Below are 15,735 nucleotides of genomic sequence, written 5' to 3'. Positions count from 1 at the left end.
TTGGTAAGAGCTCACCACCTGATTGGACTGTGGGTGTGATGTAATAATTAGAGAAAGTCTCTGCAATAACCTGGACATACATGGACATAATTACTTGGGAACAAATAATGCAGAGAGACAAGAATTAGGTGTTTAATAGGATGAAGCACTGAAATACAACACCATTGATAATGTTGCACTCTTTAGACTTGTTCATACAGCAGGTCTTAATGCTCAATTCAGATTTTTACCTTAGATCTGCTTAGTTTGTATGGATATTGGTAATAATGAAGTACATGCTGTAAAATTTGATCTGTGTGGATGTGGCTAAAAAAAGGCTTTACTGTCTAACTTTGAACTGCTGTTGCTCACTGTCATTCTGCACAAAGCACGCTCCTTAATGCACCGCTGCATCTTCTTAAAAAAAGAATAAAAAAAAGGTTTTAACCTTAATAATCACTGGGCTTCTGTAAAGAAGAATAAATAAGAATGTAAACACTAAAATGCATTTTTTTTAGGTGCTAATCAAATTCAGTGTGTATTTCATAAAAGGCCTACATTTAATGTCCTATTTCTCAGTTTGATGATCAAAACATTTGATGGCGACAAAGTCTACAAAAGATAAACAAATTAAATCTCTTTATGATTTTGAAAAAGTAGGCATATCCTCACATCCTACTTGACAGCATTAGAAATACTCTGTCAGTAGAAACATTCAAATATGTCAGTAGTATTTACTGTATTTTCAGTTAATCTACATGTTCTTCTTTGAAAGAACAGAAGGGTTTTTGCTAACAGTTGCATTAAAATGTGTAGACTTATCACAACATTTGAGCACACCTGTGCATTAATTTTTAGACCTTTGAAGTGAAGGGCTGTATTATGTGGAAAAGCTTTATCTTCGGTTTGTACTGCTTCAGGGAGTGAGCAACGTGCACATCAAAGAACCTCACAGATCTCAGCAGAGAGACTCTAGCGCCAGATTGAGAGGAATCCTCAGCCTTATTTACTCCAACAAATCAAAGGTATCAAGAGTTTCCTGTCTGAAAAGCAGCTTTTCTTTGAGGCAACACCGTGGTTAGGATTTATGTTTTTAATTTGGCTTGTTTTAACTTTCTTATATTGTAGCACTATTTTAGCAAGATACAATAAAATGTTACAACAATAAGTGTAATAGCACACCTAATAATGAATCCACCTAATAATATTAATTAAATATTTAAAGGATTACCAGGTTTAAGATAATTATTACAGATGGTGTTGCAGCCTGTTTCGTTGAAGAACATTTTATGAGCGTGTCAAGGCAACCGTAAAAACAATGTGAGCAACAAACCACAGATAAAGATTTCAGTGTTTAATGTATGCTAATTTGTTTTACTGCTCACAAATGTATCTTTTCAAAGTTCTGGTGCAAGACTCAGTTAGTAGTACATCACAGAAAAGTGGGTTATCATCCTCTTGTAATGTTTTAAAACATCATTAATGTCCAAATTTTAGTGAGTCACCCCAAAACAAAGAATAAAATGTGTCACAGTACAATAATACATTAGCCATATAGTTTAAAGACAATCTTTTTTATAATTAATAGCAGATCTGTGTAATGTTTTCTGTAAATGATGATTAACAAACAGAAGATTCTGTAAATCTACCGAAAACGAAAGTGAAGCGATCTAGCATACCCACATGCAAGTCAGCAGATTTTTGTTGTAAGATATTTGATAACTTTTATGATAATGATGATTTTTTTTCTCATTGAAACTTCCATCGTAAAAGGTGAAATACATTTGCAGCAATCAATGGTTTTATAAATGGACACAGGACAACAAACGAACATAATAAAGGTAAAATCTAGGATCTTGCCATAAAAGTTTATATCAGTGTCATGAAGACAGATGATGTTAATTATGTCGTGTAACAGAGTGAGACAGCTAAATCATGCTTTCACCTCAGTTTAGGTGACTGTGCTTTTTCTGTTCTGGTGTATTGTCCTGGTGTGTAAGTGCGCAATACCTAACTGTGAATGCTCGCAGCATACTTATGAAGCTGTGTTTAAAATGCTAGAGCAGTTGACTACCCCATCTCTCTTACTATGCAGAGAGAGAGAGTAAACATTTGAAACACTGCTAAACATGATTTAAAAAAAAACATAAAATAAGTCGTGATTTGAGGAGTTCACCTGATACCTGTCACTTTTCTCTTTTCTTTCTTTCTGGACTTGATTGGTTGTGACATAATGCTTGCAACGTTGGTGGGAAATGTGGGCGCTGTGCATCATTTTAAAGGTTAGAGAATAATGTAGTTTTCTGCCTCAAATAGGACATAATTAGAATAACTTTCCTTTGGTCAGAACAGAAAATTATTGAACATTGTTTGCCTTGTGATCAAAATTTGTGTGAAATACAAGAGTAAAAGGTTTTTTATTAAAATGGCTGTTAGAATAAGTTTGGTCGAAAACTCATAAACGCCTGTGGTTCTTTCTTTTTATTTAGGTGAACAAAATACTTATCAATTGCATTTACTTTGCAGTTGCTTGTATTGCTGAGAAAGCAGCACAGATGCCCAACTTCTCTTTCATCTACCTGCTTGTTAAAGTCTATATAAAATATACCATACGTTTGATCCTCTGAACAGAGAAATCCACCACAAACAAAAAAACGTTTTAAATCTTTTGTAGAAAAAAAAAAAAAGACCAGACATAAAATACTGTGTCATATCATGCTTCTAGGATTTTATTAAAATCTGTGCCGTGTGAGTCAACCACCAGCAGGGTCACTGAAAGCTTTGATACAGAGGAGTCTGGAGGAGCTTCACTCTCTGCAGCGGCTGTGGTGGTTCTACTTCACAGAGCCACGTCTGATTTAAGTCTGATGCAATCTAGTGTTTGACAGCTTGTTAGAGAATTCTGCAGAGAACTGTAGCCACAACATATTTAGAGTTTTCACCTGCTAGACAATTAAATATAACAAGAGGCTTTGGAAAGATTTAGTAATCCCTGAAGTAAGGCCAGATTGTTTTGTTTATTAGATAGCTTAAGCATGTGTCCCTCTGCTAGGGTAAAAAAAATGTAATCAATAGGTTTTTTGCCTGATGGAGGGATGTCAGACAACAGATTGAGTTGATGGAAGTGTTTAAAGGTAAAATCTCAGTTGCTTTGTGGAGTATTTGTGAAAGATTTATGCAGTGTACGCTGAAACATGTTTGCACATATTCAAATAAAGGTCTTAAGCTCTAGTCAATATTCAAAGGCTCTGTTTCCCAGGCATGGATTAAGCCTACTCACATTCAAAAAGCTTGTGCCAGTGAAGATCTTCACTGAATGTTTCTTTTCATCAAGGACCGGAACTTAATCCAAGCCTTGGAAGCAGACTGAATAAGCTAAAAACTGTAAAAATGTTTAGCCTCTAAGGTTATCATTCCAGTGAATGTAGTTCTAAACATACTTTAATCAAGAGGGAGAAAAAGTGTATCACAGTGGGGGGTTTTATTGTTATTTGAGATTCGAGACGGAGTTTGATGTAAATCAGTTTATTTATATAAATTATAAGCATGTAGAAACAACAAACCATAAGCATGAATGCATGTACGAAAAGCGCTTTCTGCCAAAGAACGTGTGGTAATTAAAATTAACTAACGCTAAAATGCTGAAGCACTCGGTAATTTCGCGTTTCATTTAAAATTAATCCAAAACACAACCCAGCAACTCCAGAAACACTCATGCAGAGAACTTGTGACCAGCATAATATGCCACAACAACATGGTGATATTTGTTTTACTAATGCCAGACGCTAACGGTAGATAGTTAATTTCAAGACAGCATGAACTTCAATTTAATTTAGCAAATAGGGACGGGTGGTGCGCCCCTACGTGTGCTATGATGTTTGACATGCCACCACCTAAAAATGTCCACAAGCACGTTTTGCACGTAGTAGCATGTTCTTCCTCCAAGTTACCATTTGTCTTCTTACCGAGGTAGCAGAGGTATTTCCACATAGCAGACTTTACTTTTTTTAGATGGGGACGATAGGAGGTGACTTGCCTGAATTTGTAGAACTAGTAGCTATGTAGGGCGTAGAGGTCGTGCTGTGAATGTAACTCCACCTTATCTCTGATCAGACATAAAAAAAATGCTTATACAGCAGGAAGAGTATGACAGAAAATTTTAGTGCTTTTGAAACCGTGACTTTTTAACATCACAGTATGCCTTCTAACCTGCCCATGCCTAAATGTTATTACGGAATGCAACATTACAATGCTGAAAGAAAATGATTATTAAGCAAACAGATGGTTGCTTCATCAGTGAATATTCCAGGAGTTCATCCATGCTAGTGTTAAAGGTTATGCCCACATCATTCACAGAGATGGCGTACATCCCCCAAAATGGCTGGTGACCCTGAGTCTTTCACAGCACATTGCATTTTCTCTTTGATGGATGTTCAGCCGTATAGATTTGGCAAGAGAATTTTGTAGATGCTGTAGAAAAGCTTTTTGTTGATGAGGGTTCATTGTAATTTATGCATCCCCTTCCCACTTTGTGCTCTGAGGGTTAAATGGTGAATAAACTGAATTTTTGTAGCACTTTTCGAATCTTGTTGACCACTTTAAGTGCTTTTACACTACCTTCCAAGTAACCTACTTAAAGTAACACACTTTACCATGTAAAAGCCCTGGAATATATCAGTAAAGAAGGCACAGACATGTTCTTTCCTCTGCTTCGGTGCGTATTGACTGAGTTATCTTAACTTACAATCATACAGAACAAGGACTCCATCATAGTACAAAGATATGAAAGTAATAAATAACAGATACAAACTAAACCTATTTACTCCAATACCTAGGATGCATTTTCTACAACCAAATTTTAAACTTTAGTAATTTTTTATACACAAAGTAATTAAAATTATTGGACTAAAGCTAACATACAAGACTGTAATATCAGAACACCTGTGTTAAAAGATAGAGAGTCTATCTTCTGCAAACTGTGTAAACTGCACACCCAAAACCATTTTTCTAATTTTCATTTTATTTTGCCTTTGATATTCAGCATTTCATTTTACAAAGTGCACAGATTAGAATCTAATCAAAGTTTTAACAGCTCAGATGAAAAACAACCCAATTACTGGGATTAATTTTGGCTTAGCAAAATGTATTCATTTAATTTGCCTTTAAATTGTGACGTTCACTTGAAATTCATGTTACATTTAATCGGTATTGTATAACTGCAATTGCTGTGTGCTCTACTTCACTCCACAATAATGGCACATTAAATAATCAGGATGATTTTGTTCCTGTTGACAGCGACCAAAGCTTTGTCTCTTGAACGTTTCTCGACGGTATCCTCCGCTCCATCATTGTTTAACTTTAGCTACAATGTTAAAAAACACTTTACTAAAATATGTAGCTGCATTATTTGTCTCTGAAGGACTGTCTAACTTGACACATGCAGCAGCTACTGTACAAGAAGTTTTTAGGTGTCCTAATTATTTAGATTGTATTTTTTTTTCTTTGCTGTTCCAATTAATCATGTGGACGCCAGACTACAGTCATATTCAATAAATTAGAATAATACTGAAAAAATGTATTTGTTTCATTAACTACTGTATATTCACTAAGTGAAACTCATCATATAGATTAATTACACACAGACTGATCTCAAGCTTTTGTTTTGTATTAATGATGATTTTCCACGTGCAGCTTCTGAAAACCTACATTTGATTACAATATTATGTTAGACCAATTTGAAAAAAACATACAGAAATGTGAGCTCAATGAAAAGCATGTTGAATGTCTACTTTTTCAAAAGATGCTTTTAATTTGAGCATCATCGGAACACACATTATAATTTATTTAATATGACTGTGAGCCCTTTGCTTTAAATGTTGTGTCTATAATTGATCGATGTTATAGGTTTACTATATACATATTCAGGTTTCTTCCAAATAGCTGAGTACTAGCCCAGAAATAAGGTGTGAATTGGGTCTGTATCCAAATCCGGATCAATGTTTGACAATTGTCAAGACTTTATATTCAACATACAGATACTCAGAGCCATCAAAATGTTACTGTGTTTATTTTCTCTTTACATTACAACACAAGGAGTGGCGCAACTCAAACTGGCTGACTGCTGCTCTTCTCAGCACATGCATAACATAAAGTCATATAAGAAGGACTTGGTTGACATAAAAGTGCAGCTAAGAATAAGAAATTTTTATGGAAGTTTGAGAGAGACATATGGCTGTGCTAAAACGTAAACATCTTGAGGCGGATTTAGTATTTATGATGCATGCAAAGAAGCTATAGATTCCTACTGTTGTTCATTTATTTCAGAAGGGACACTGCACATCACATAATATGCCAGAGTTAGCTATAATGACTAGTTTTCATCTGTAGTCCCTCAACGTGCAATCAATATAAATGTAATGCATTACAGTGCAATGCAAACAAATGAACAAGCTTCTTCCAAAAAAAAGATAATGATGATAATAAATAAAAAGCATTTTTATCTAAAAAGTCAAGCTACAAATTTAAAAAGAATAAAAAAGCTGTATAGCACAAAAAAAAAAAGATACATAAAAAAACTGAAGAAAAATAATCACATGATCAGTGCCTGCACTTTGATTATCTAGGAGCCATACTTTTAAGTTAGAACATTATTTAAAATGCTCATATGTTATTACACTTTTTGGTATGTTATTCCATTCCTGAGAAGTTTTCATTGAAATTAAGTTCTGGAGCTCCAGCGGTTCTGACAGACAACGATGTAACAAGTGCTGTAAGTGGAGGAGGTGAAATACTTTTAAAGACCAAACAGAGGTTTGCATATATGTTTCCAACTCAATAGATGATGTTGAATGTTGAATGACAAAGTTTTGGGTATCAAAACGGATTAATAAGTCAGCAAACCTTCAAAGGGAAGTCAGTTCTGCGGTAGTTTTTGATGAGGCTTCACACCGTCGAGTGATTTTTAAAATGATTCTCCAGCACCATACTATGTTTCATTAGTATCTAATGTACCTGTGCTCTGCGTGCAACTGAGGTAGAAATGTTTCTGGTTGGATAGCAGGGATGTCTGTAGACATGGTGTGAAGTTCTCTATTAGCCAGGGACAGTTTGCAGCTAAGTTGAAGTGTGGTTACACTTTTGTAAAAAAGACAGACTGTTTTGCTAAATGTGGCTGACAACAGATGACCAAAACACCCACAGCTCGTACAATCTAGTTTTCAAATAGTAAATTTATCGTTTGGATTCACTTCAAATTTGTGTTCTCTTATTTTTCCTTTTTTTCCCAGTTGACTGTTTGGAATTTTGGCCAAGTTAAGCAAAAACTCCACATGGCATTTCTCTCCCATGGAGCATGAATCTGCTGGCACAGAAGACCAATTAATATAATTGTAGTTACTTAAATATTTATCACTCTAGTAACACTTTCAGTCTATTACTATCGTTTTTTGCCCGTCTCGTGTTTGTCTCAGGTCTGATTGCCAGCTTGCAAGATTCCCCCTCAGAAACAGCAGCAGAAAATGATGGTTGTCAGGGGTGACCACAACCGAGGGTGAACATGATTTTTTTTTTTTACATTGCCACAGATGATTAGGAGGAATTATCTGTCTGTCTGTCTGTCTGTCTGTCTGTCTGTCTGTCTGTCTGTCTGTCTGTCTTCATCATAGCACAGATCTTACTGTAGCATTGTGCTGCATATAAAATACATTCCCTTTATGATAGCATTCAATCAACCCTATTTCTTTATGTTACCCTGACCCCTGGCCTTTTACCTCTAACTTTGTTTGTGGTTGAATTACTCTGACATGTCGTAGTAAAGAAGCCAGTGTCTAATCAGTTGTTATTTATTCCCATATGCATCATTTAAACAGTTTCTAAGCCTGCAAAATCAATTTGTTGCTTAAGAAAAAAAATGACCACAATAGTAAATTGTAACGTATCAGGAGGTATTTGTTATGTTTCCTTGCGACAGACAATATTTGTAAAGAATGAACACATGGCTCTCTTTGCTGTTTTTGAGAGCTGATGCTGCTGCTAAAGAAAAGAGACTGACATAAATCACAACTGAACATTAAACTTATTTTCTTTCTAGATTTTGCAAATAGATTTAATTTCTACAGCATTTTTACAGTAACCCTGGCCACACAAACTGACACATGCACCCAGTTTCATTTAAAAATGTGTACATCTCCTTATTCCAATACACAGATTGGCATGCAAATTGGAGTGAAGTGTTTTGCCTAGTAACACATCAACTTGTGCCATTAAGAAACTGGAATTAAACCTACAACTGTACGAGTGCAAGACTAAAATGCTCCCCAGCAAGCAACGGTAACTCAGATGATTTAAAGACAGTCTGAGGATAAAACTAAACTGGTCAATGGTCAAATAAATATAAGCTCAGTTGATATGTATTCAACTGAAGCTTCTTTAAGCATTCATAGCAGACATCCCAGAATCTTCATTAGTAGAGACAGAGTGTCTGCATATTATAGCACACGATTAAGTATTGTTGCGATTGCTGCCACACGCGAGTAACTCATGCACAAGTTTCCTGGCAGTTATGCATAACTGTGCCATATGCAGTTTGGCACTGAAGTTGTAACGTTTATGAGGCAGAATTTTTCAGTATCGTATGTCCAGAAAGTCTGTGGCTAATCCCACAATGAACACTTTTTTAAAAAACTTTTTTTATCCTAAACCTTATTGCTGCCGAGTTATTAGTTTATTGTGCTTAGGCGCTCATTCTGACACGTTAGCCAGTTACAGGAATGTTAGTTCCTATTTAGTCTATCATCATTGTCTTAACCTACCACAATATTTTAAGTTGTAATGGCATCAGATTCTACCTTTGTTTTCCTTTACTCCAGTATCTGTCCATCAGTTAAACACAGACTGACACTGAACCTGTCATGCTGTCACTCACACATACTGCTAGGTTAGTCACCAGTTTCTTCTCATGCATGTTCTTGGACTGTGTGAAACATATTGAGCACAAAGTGAAAACCCATGTCAGCATTTAGAGGAACGCCACACAGAAATGCCTCGGCCATTCATCAGGTTCAAACCATTGACGTCACGAAGTATCGCCCTTTTCTAACTACCTCCCTATTTATTTCCTGTATTTAGGATCTTTTCAGCCCATATAATGTTATACATAACAAACCTTTAAAACATCATCGTAGTACATGATGTCCTTCAACACATGAACTGCATTTTGGAAATGACCTCTTTGAGATGTGTGTTGGTAAATAGAGTGAAAAATATAAAAGGTTTCATTCCAGGAACACTCTGGCTTTAACTATAGTAACCGGCACAACTGAACATAACATCTGATTCAGTCAAACAAAACAAAATCCAAATAATCATAGACGTTTCTGCAGAACCAGTATAGAATATAGCCTTTCCATACAGTGTTAAACAGATTAATGTATCAAATTAAATACCTATCTTTTTAGATATAGGAAATTAGTTTATTTATTATATAATCTTAGTGCAAGACAAGAAGTAAAACTATAACTTTTTAAGATACCTAAAATAATATACATAAAACAAAGTAACAAATAGTTTTAAAAAATCTTTTGGAAATAAAAATCTGAAAAGTTTGGCATACAACCACCTCTATTGTAACTCCAGATGCAAGACTTTTATTGGTTCTCTACAGCTTTGCACATCTAGAGACGTTTTGTAAATTTGTATTTGAAAAATAGCTCAAGCTGGGTCAGATTTGATTTAAGCCTGAAAAACTGTTAAGTGCTGTGAGAAATTCTTTACTGGATTTAGGCCTGATTGTTCCATTCTCAAATATTAATTTAAACATATTTTTGGTTGTATACTTAGGGTCATTATCTTCCTGGAAAGTGAACCTCCATCCCAGTCTAAAGTCTTCTGCAGCATCTAAGAGATTTTCTTCCTGTATTGTCCTGTCTATATATTTTGGTTTTCCGTCTTGCTTCTCTTCCACAAGGGCTAGATTTTTCGAGTACAACACTAATAGTTGCTCAGTTGAAAATTTTTCAAAACCTGTTGACTAGTGGATCTCAAGAGGACGTCAAGAGTTATAATTTGTTCTTTGGCTGCTTCTCTATTTACGTCTCTCCTTGCCCTGCCGTCAGTTTGGATGGACTGGCTGTCTTGAAATGTTTGCAGTTGTCCCATGCTCTCTTCACACTGAGCAGCGCTATGTGACATGTTCAAAACTTGGAATATCACTTTGTCAAACTGTTCTACAATGATGTCCTTGACTTATGTGATGCATCCCTTGGTCTTCATGATGTTATTTGTTGTCTATGTTCTCATGCAAACTTCTGAGGCATTGTACACAGATGGATTCTATTAGCTAATTTTTTAACTTCGGAAAGCAGTCATGTCACTAGATGTTATTTAGGACATAATGCTGAAGAAACATGAATAGACATAAACAAGTTTCAGCTTTTCATTTAAAACACATTTTCATACCACACAGAAGTATAATTTTCATTCTACTTCATAGCTATGAGCCATTTTGCATTGGTCTGCCACAACATTTACAACAAAAGCCATTTTGCCGTTATACATGGTAAATAAATTTTGTCTGGAGCCATATAGCCTGCATGACACTTTTTTAGTTGTATGAACACCTACTACAACAATTATTTTACGTTTTTAGTTAAGTTAAAGAACTAAAAAATAAAGAACAAAGTAACATTTCCAAATTTTACACATAATAAAACACTTTTTTGAATGAAACATTCCGTATTTATGGAAGATGTTCAGTTTGCAGCCTAATGACAAAATAAAAGAACTAAACAACTTTTATATTTAAACATATTTCTCAGGACTTTAACACTTTTGGCCGACACATTGATGAGTCACGGTGGCTAAAGAGCCATAGGTTGCAGACACCTGGTTTCTCATACAAAATCCTTTAGAAACAACCATACACTCAGGTATGGATAGCTTTTGCAAGTAACCTTATATTATCTCTCTAATTAGATCACATAAATAAATTATCCCAATTAATCTGAGATAAAGACATGCCATTTATCCTAACTGATCTTCTATAACACATCTGCAAATGGCAGATGTCATTTATCATGCAGATATTTTCACTTCCTTTGATATGTATATAATTAGTCAACAAATCACCCAAATGCATCAATTAGGAAAAATAAAAACACAGGCTGCATCAGACTGATACCAGACTGAATATCTAGTAGTTTTCTGGAGAAGTTGGTGTTTTCATCAGATTTAATGATGGTAATAAATGCATAAAATACTACAAGACTTATTCTTGAACTTCACATCTGTAATTCCAAGACAAAAATCATTTCGTCCAACATTACAAGATTAATTTTAGATTTAAAATAATTTCTAGCCAGGAAGACCCATAATGGTTGATTGTGTCTGTTCACGCTCGTCTCTGGGGAGGAAGTACTCAAGTTATTTGTAACAAAGCCATCCATGAGCGCCTAACTACTAGCAAAATATTTATCAGAGCATGAAAAAATTGTCTGTTTTTCCCCCTCATTTAAATGCTTTCTTGTAATTGGTGTAATCTCTAGGTCTTATTTTGTGCCATTTCTCTTTTTTACTTTGCTTTTATGCAGATTTACAGAGCTCTGGCCTGTGCCAACTGGTTCTCCTTACATGTGCATCAGACCTTGTCACTTTGATGTTGATTGGATTTTGAAAGCATGCCCTGGCTTGGTATTTATCGGTGGCAGTCATGTTATACCGGACGCCTCAATGAGCCATGTTATGAGAAGCTGGCAGGTGTGTGAACTTGGGCTAAGGCAGTTTTGCAAATGGTGTTAATTTGCTCCATACCCTGCAACATTGGGGCTGTTCTGCTTTTTGTATTGACTAAGCAGAAGTTGACAGTAACAGAACAGTGACTGCCCCTGAGAGTGAGACATGCAACAAGATTGCAGAAATTATTTTGGATCTTTAGACTGAATTTAATTCAGGATACTAATGCATAAATAAAGTAGCGATTTGAATCTTGTCTGGTAATTTCATCCCTCCTTGAATGTATAAAGATCAACCAAGCATCTCTGAAAAAAGCTTATAATTCCTCAGACGTCCACTCTGTCAAACAACAGACGAGTCGAGCAGATGAAAATCATCGAAAGATGCTCCAGTATTTAAATTCAAACTGAATTTCAGCAAATAATCATAATAAAACAGACACCATAATAAAACAGGTTGATATTTTTGGTCTGTGTTAACTTCTTTTTGTTGTTGTTGTTTTGAGAAGTGAAGATGTTTATTGTTATTATTCTCTCCATTCACCCCTGTCCAGTGTCTTCAAACCAAACACATTCATGTGATGAGATCACAAAACCATAGTCATCTAAGTAATGGATTTCTTTCTGTTGATTCCTCCTGGGCCTATAGCTCTGTGTTTAGTGATGTATGCACCGTGCAACAGCACTGGACAGCTCATCTCTCTGAAGCACGGGCACCTCTGCATAAGCACATTCGCTCAGAGCCAATCTCTGAATGGAGCTGCTGCTGCTGTGGCCATTGACTTTCACAGAGAAAGTGAACCTTCCCCCCTTCCACCCCCCAAAAAAACCATTTAAGAGTCATGTGAACAGTATTACAGATAAACATATGCTGTTTAGAGACCTTTTCTCTTTCTGTTTTCAGCCTCTTAAAGGTCTTCGTAGACCTTCTATTTTAGTAACATGGCAGATAATTATTTGAATCCTCTGTTTGAACCTCTATTTCCAACATAGGTTTTCTGTTCTTAATTTCAGTCTACATTCAGGCTTCCTCCCCAACTTCCAGCTTTCTCGTAGCTTGATGTATGCACACGCAGGAGCTCTTCCTGTTCTTCAGCTTCAGTAAGCACTGTCTCTATAAAGTCCCTTAGAGCTTTTCCCCCAAACATTTCTTCACTATAAGCACTTGTAGCTGCCTTGAAACACAGAGAAACACAGCCCCAAGTGTTTGGAAGATATCGCCAACCGAGGAGTTTCAAATAAATATGAGACCAATCACTAAGACAGGATGTGGCACTTTTCAGTCTTTTCCTTCTTCCTTTCCTGGTCCTTTTATGCTTCCTCTTATTTCCCACTGACATCATGTAGACATCTGATGGATATCAGAGCATCTCATCCAGGAGACATTACCCATTGTCATGCTTCCACAGTGCTCATCCACAAACCCATCTTCTTATCAGTCAATGGTCATGCAGTGCAGCACACAAACACAAGCATAAACCAAACAGATCAATCACTTTTTAAGCTCAGACCTGGATCAAAGACAATAATTAAATGACACACTGCCAATTCCTCTACATCTGCACAACTCAATACTGATGGAAATCCAACAGAGCAGATGCAGCTGTGCTGCCCCTTACCTGTGTGTCTCTGTGGAGGTCCTCCTCTCAAGCTGTGCCTGTTGAAGACCGTTGGTCTGCACAGCAGTGCCCTCCTATATGGGCATGCATCTGTATTGTAGATCAGAGCTCTTCTGTCTGTGTGTCAGCATGGAGAAGAGGAGGGATCAGGGATCAGAGAGTCCTCCCAGCCGGCAGCCCCATCTAGTGCATCTTCTTGTGTCTCCTACTTACCCGGGTCATTCCAGCCAGCCCCTTAGCAACCGCAGACCAGGGAGCGAACACTGGGGGGGATGGGAGGTGCTTACAGGACTGAAACAGAGCTGGAACGGCGAGCAGAGCAGCTACTCCTCCTACATGTCTGACTGCAGCAAGTGGACATTCTGCAACTGAAGTCTCTGTCCGCCTCCTGTTGTCTCCCTGGGCATGGGCATCAGAGTGCGTGTGTGCATTTACACATTGACGCCGACTCCTCCCTGTGCTGTGTGTGAAATCAGAGTCTATTCGCTCTCTGTTAACGCCTCTGGCAGCTCTGAAATGCTGTGGCAGGGTGAGAGAGGATGGGAGAGAGGGAGGGGTGTGTGGGAGCAAAAGACGGAGACCGGCAACAAAGACAGTATAGGATGGAGTTTTTTTTTTTCTAACCGATCTATTGGTATTAGTCTGTCACAAATGTATGATTGAGTTCATGAGTCACTCCAATCTGTGAGCACAAAGAAGGAGACAAGGGAGAAGGCATACACAAAGAATATATATTATTCACATTGGTATGCAAAAGTTTATAAGCATATTGTAATTTATATAAACTTACTAAATCCAAATAAAATGTTTCAGAGTGAGTAAATAAATAAAACTAATATGAGATAAAACCATCCAATGTCTATACCAGATATGGGATGTTAAATTACAATCTCATTTACTTAAAATATATGAGCTTATAATGATATTTACCATAAAATGGTAAAATGAAGATCAGGCAATATCTGAAGAAATGGAAAGAGGCATTTAAACTTGAGAAAGCAAAACTTGGTAGAGAAATCTTGCAATAGAAGAAGAAGAAAGTAGAGACGTTTGCATTCAGAAAATACCTAGTAACCGCAACTTCTTCTTTTTTCTAATAATTTCCCCAAACTGTCTCCTTTATGTAGCTTACACTGTCATCTTCTTGTTCCATATGGAAAAAGAAAACATGCAATACCACAGTTGACCTGACATAGAACAGCAACGAGAGATAAATTGTCGAAACATACTGAAATAACACATAATTTTATGTCTGTAAAATGCAAGTCAACATACACATGCTCATTTTTGTAAAATGTGTATTCGCTGAACCACAGTGAGTTTTCCACTCGGACATAAACAGCCTCTTTGGGGATCGTGCTGTTTTTTTTCAGTTGTCAACATAATAATAGAACTGGCTAGTAAGAATAATTTAATTTATATTTTGTGTACCAGTTTGTTTTTTGGCCTTTTGGTTCCTCATAGAAAATTACGATCAAAGTTAAAAAAAAACAAACCTGCAGGTCTTCTGAGACTATTTCTTAAAAACAGGTGTTATTGCATATTTTTTTTTATTCTGCTCACAAGCTAACCAATGATTTTCTATGTCTACAATGTGTTTTTTTGCCAACCGTTGACCGGTAGTTTTATTGTCGCTACAAATGTGAAGAGCCAGGCTAGTCATCAAAATGTCTGGGTTGCATGCAAAGTCTGCAGTTATTCCTGGCAGAAACTAGTGACAGACTGCAGAGTATAAGCACATTTTTAATTCGACGACTACAAGTGCTTCAAATTGTGAGTTTTTAATGGATTTGAACAAGCATTTACTTGCCTTCTTGACAAGACTGATCCAGCTGATCTCTTAACTGATCATTTCTTCCTTGGTAATAATTCACTTCAAATAGTTTGTGTATTTTAGAGATATTTTCTTCTTTTAACATTGGGGGGTAATGCCACTGCTTGCTGACTGTCTCCCCCAACCCCAGTCCAAAATCTTGTCTTTAATGTGTTTAAGTTAAGGTGTTGGATGGGGCCAAGGTATAGCTTTACATTTCCTGTGAGAAAAAGGTATACTGCTTATTGGGTGGGTAAGTGTATGATGCAATGGCCGCAAAGTTCAGAAACACACATCATGGAGCCTGCTGTGGTGTGGTGCTGCATTTGCATTGGTGCATTTGCAGAGAGAATGGAGGCCAAGACATCAGCATAAATTTACCAACTGGAGGTCAGCTCCCAAACTGACCCCAGCATAAACCCATCTCTGTTACATCACTACAGTGGAGACCATAATTAGGGTCCTACTTGCCCTTTCCTCAAAAAGTCCCATGGATGCTGGAGAGAAGCCCACATTGGGCGAACAATATTTTTAGTGTCAACAGGCAGGTAGAGTAAAGGTTAGACTGGGGCTCTAGAGACGCTGATATTCTTTAGTT

The 15,735-nt window shown here is 36.7% G+C and overlaps 1 protein-coding gene across 3 annotated transcripts in view; it reads right to left on the bottom strand.

The window, feature by feature from the left end:
* Positions 1–13,822, bottom strand: part of frmpd3 (FERM and PDZ domain containing 3) — a 101,447-nt gene extending 87,625 nt beyond the window's left edge. For 2 of the 3 annotated variants that reach the window (XM_032554319.1, XM_032554318.1), the window contains exons 1-2: positions 13,538–13,821; positions 13,325–13,441 (exon numbers count right to left, since the gene is read on the bottom strand). The gene's annotated coding sequence lies outside the window, so the exon portion shown is untranslated. Of the gene's footprint in view, positions 1–13,324; positions 13,442–13,537 lie in introns of all 3 variants that reach the window. The other variant, XM_032554317.1, reaches the window with a different exon arrangement.
* Between the last annotated feature and the right edge of the window lie 1,913 nt (positions 13,823–15,735).

This window comes from Xiphophorus hellerii, chromosome 23 (genome assembly GCF_003331165.1).
Source record: "Xiphophorus hellerii strain 12219 chromosome 23, Xiphophorus_hellerii-4.1, whole genome shotgun sequence".
Lineage (NCBI taxonomy): Eukaryota > Metazoa > Chordata > Actinopteri > Cyprinodontiformes > Poeciliidae > Xiphophorus > Xiphophorus hellerii.
The sequence above is the reverse complement of the archived record's forward strand: the minus strand, read 5'-3'. Positions and strand labels throughout refer to the sequence as shown.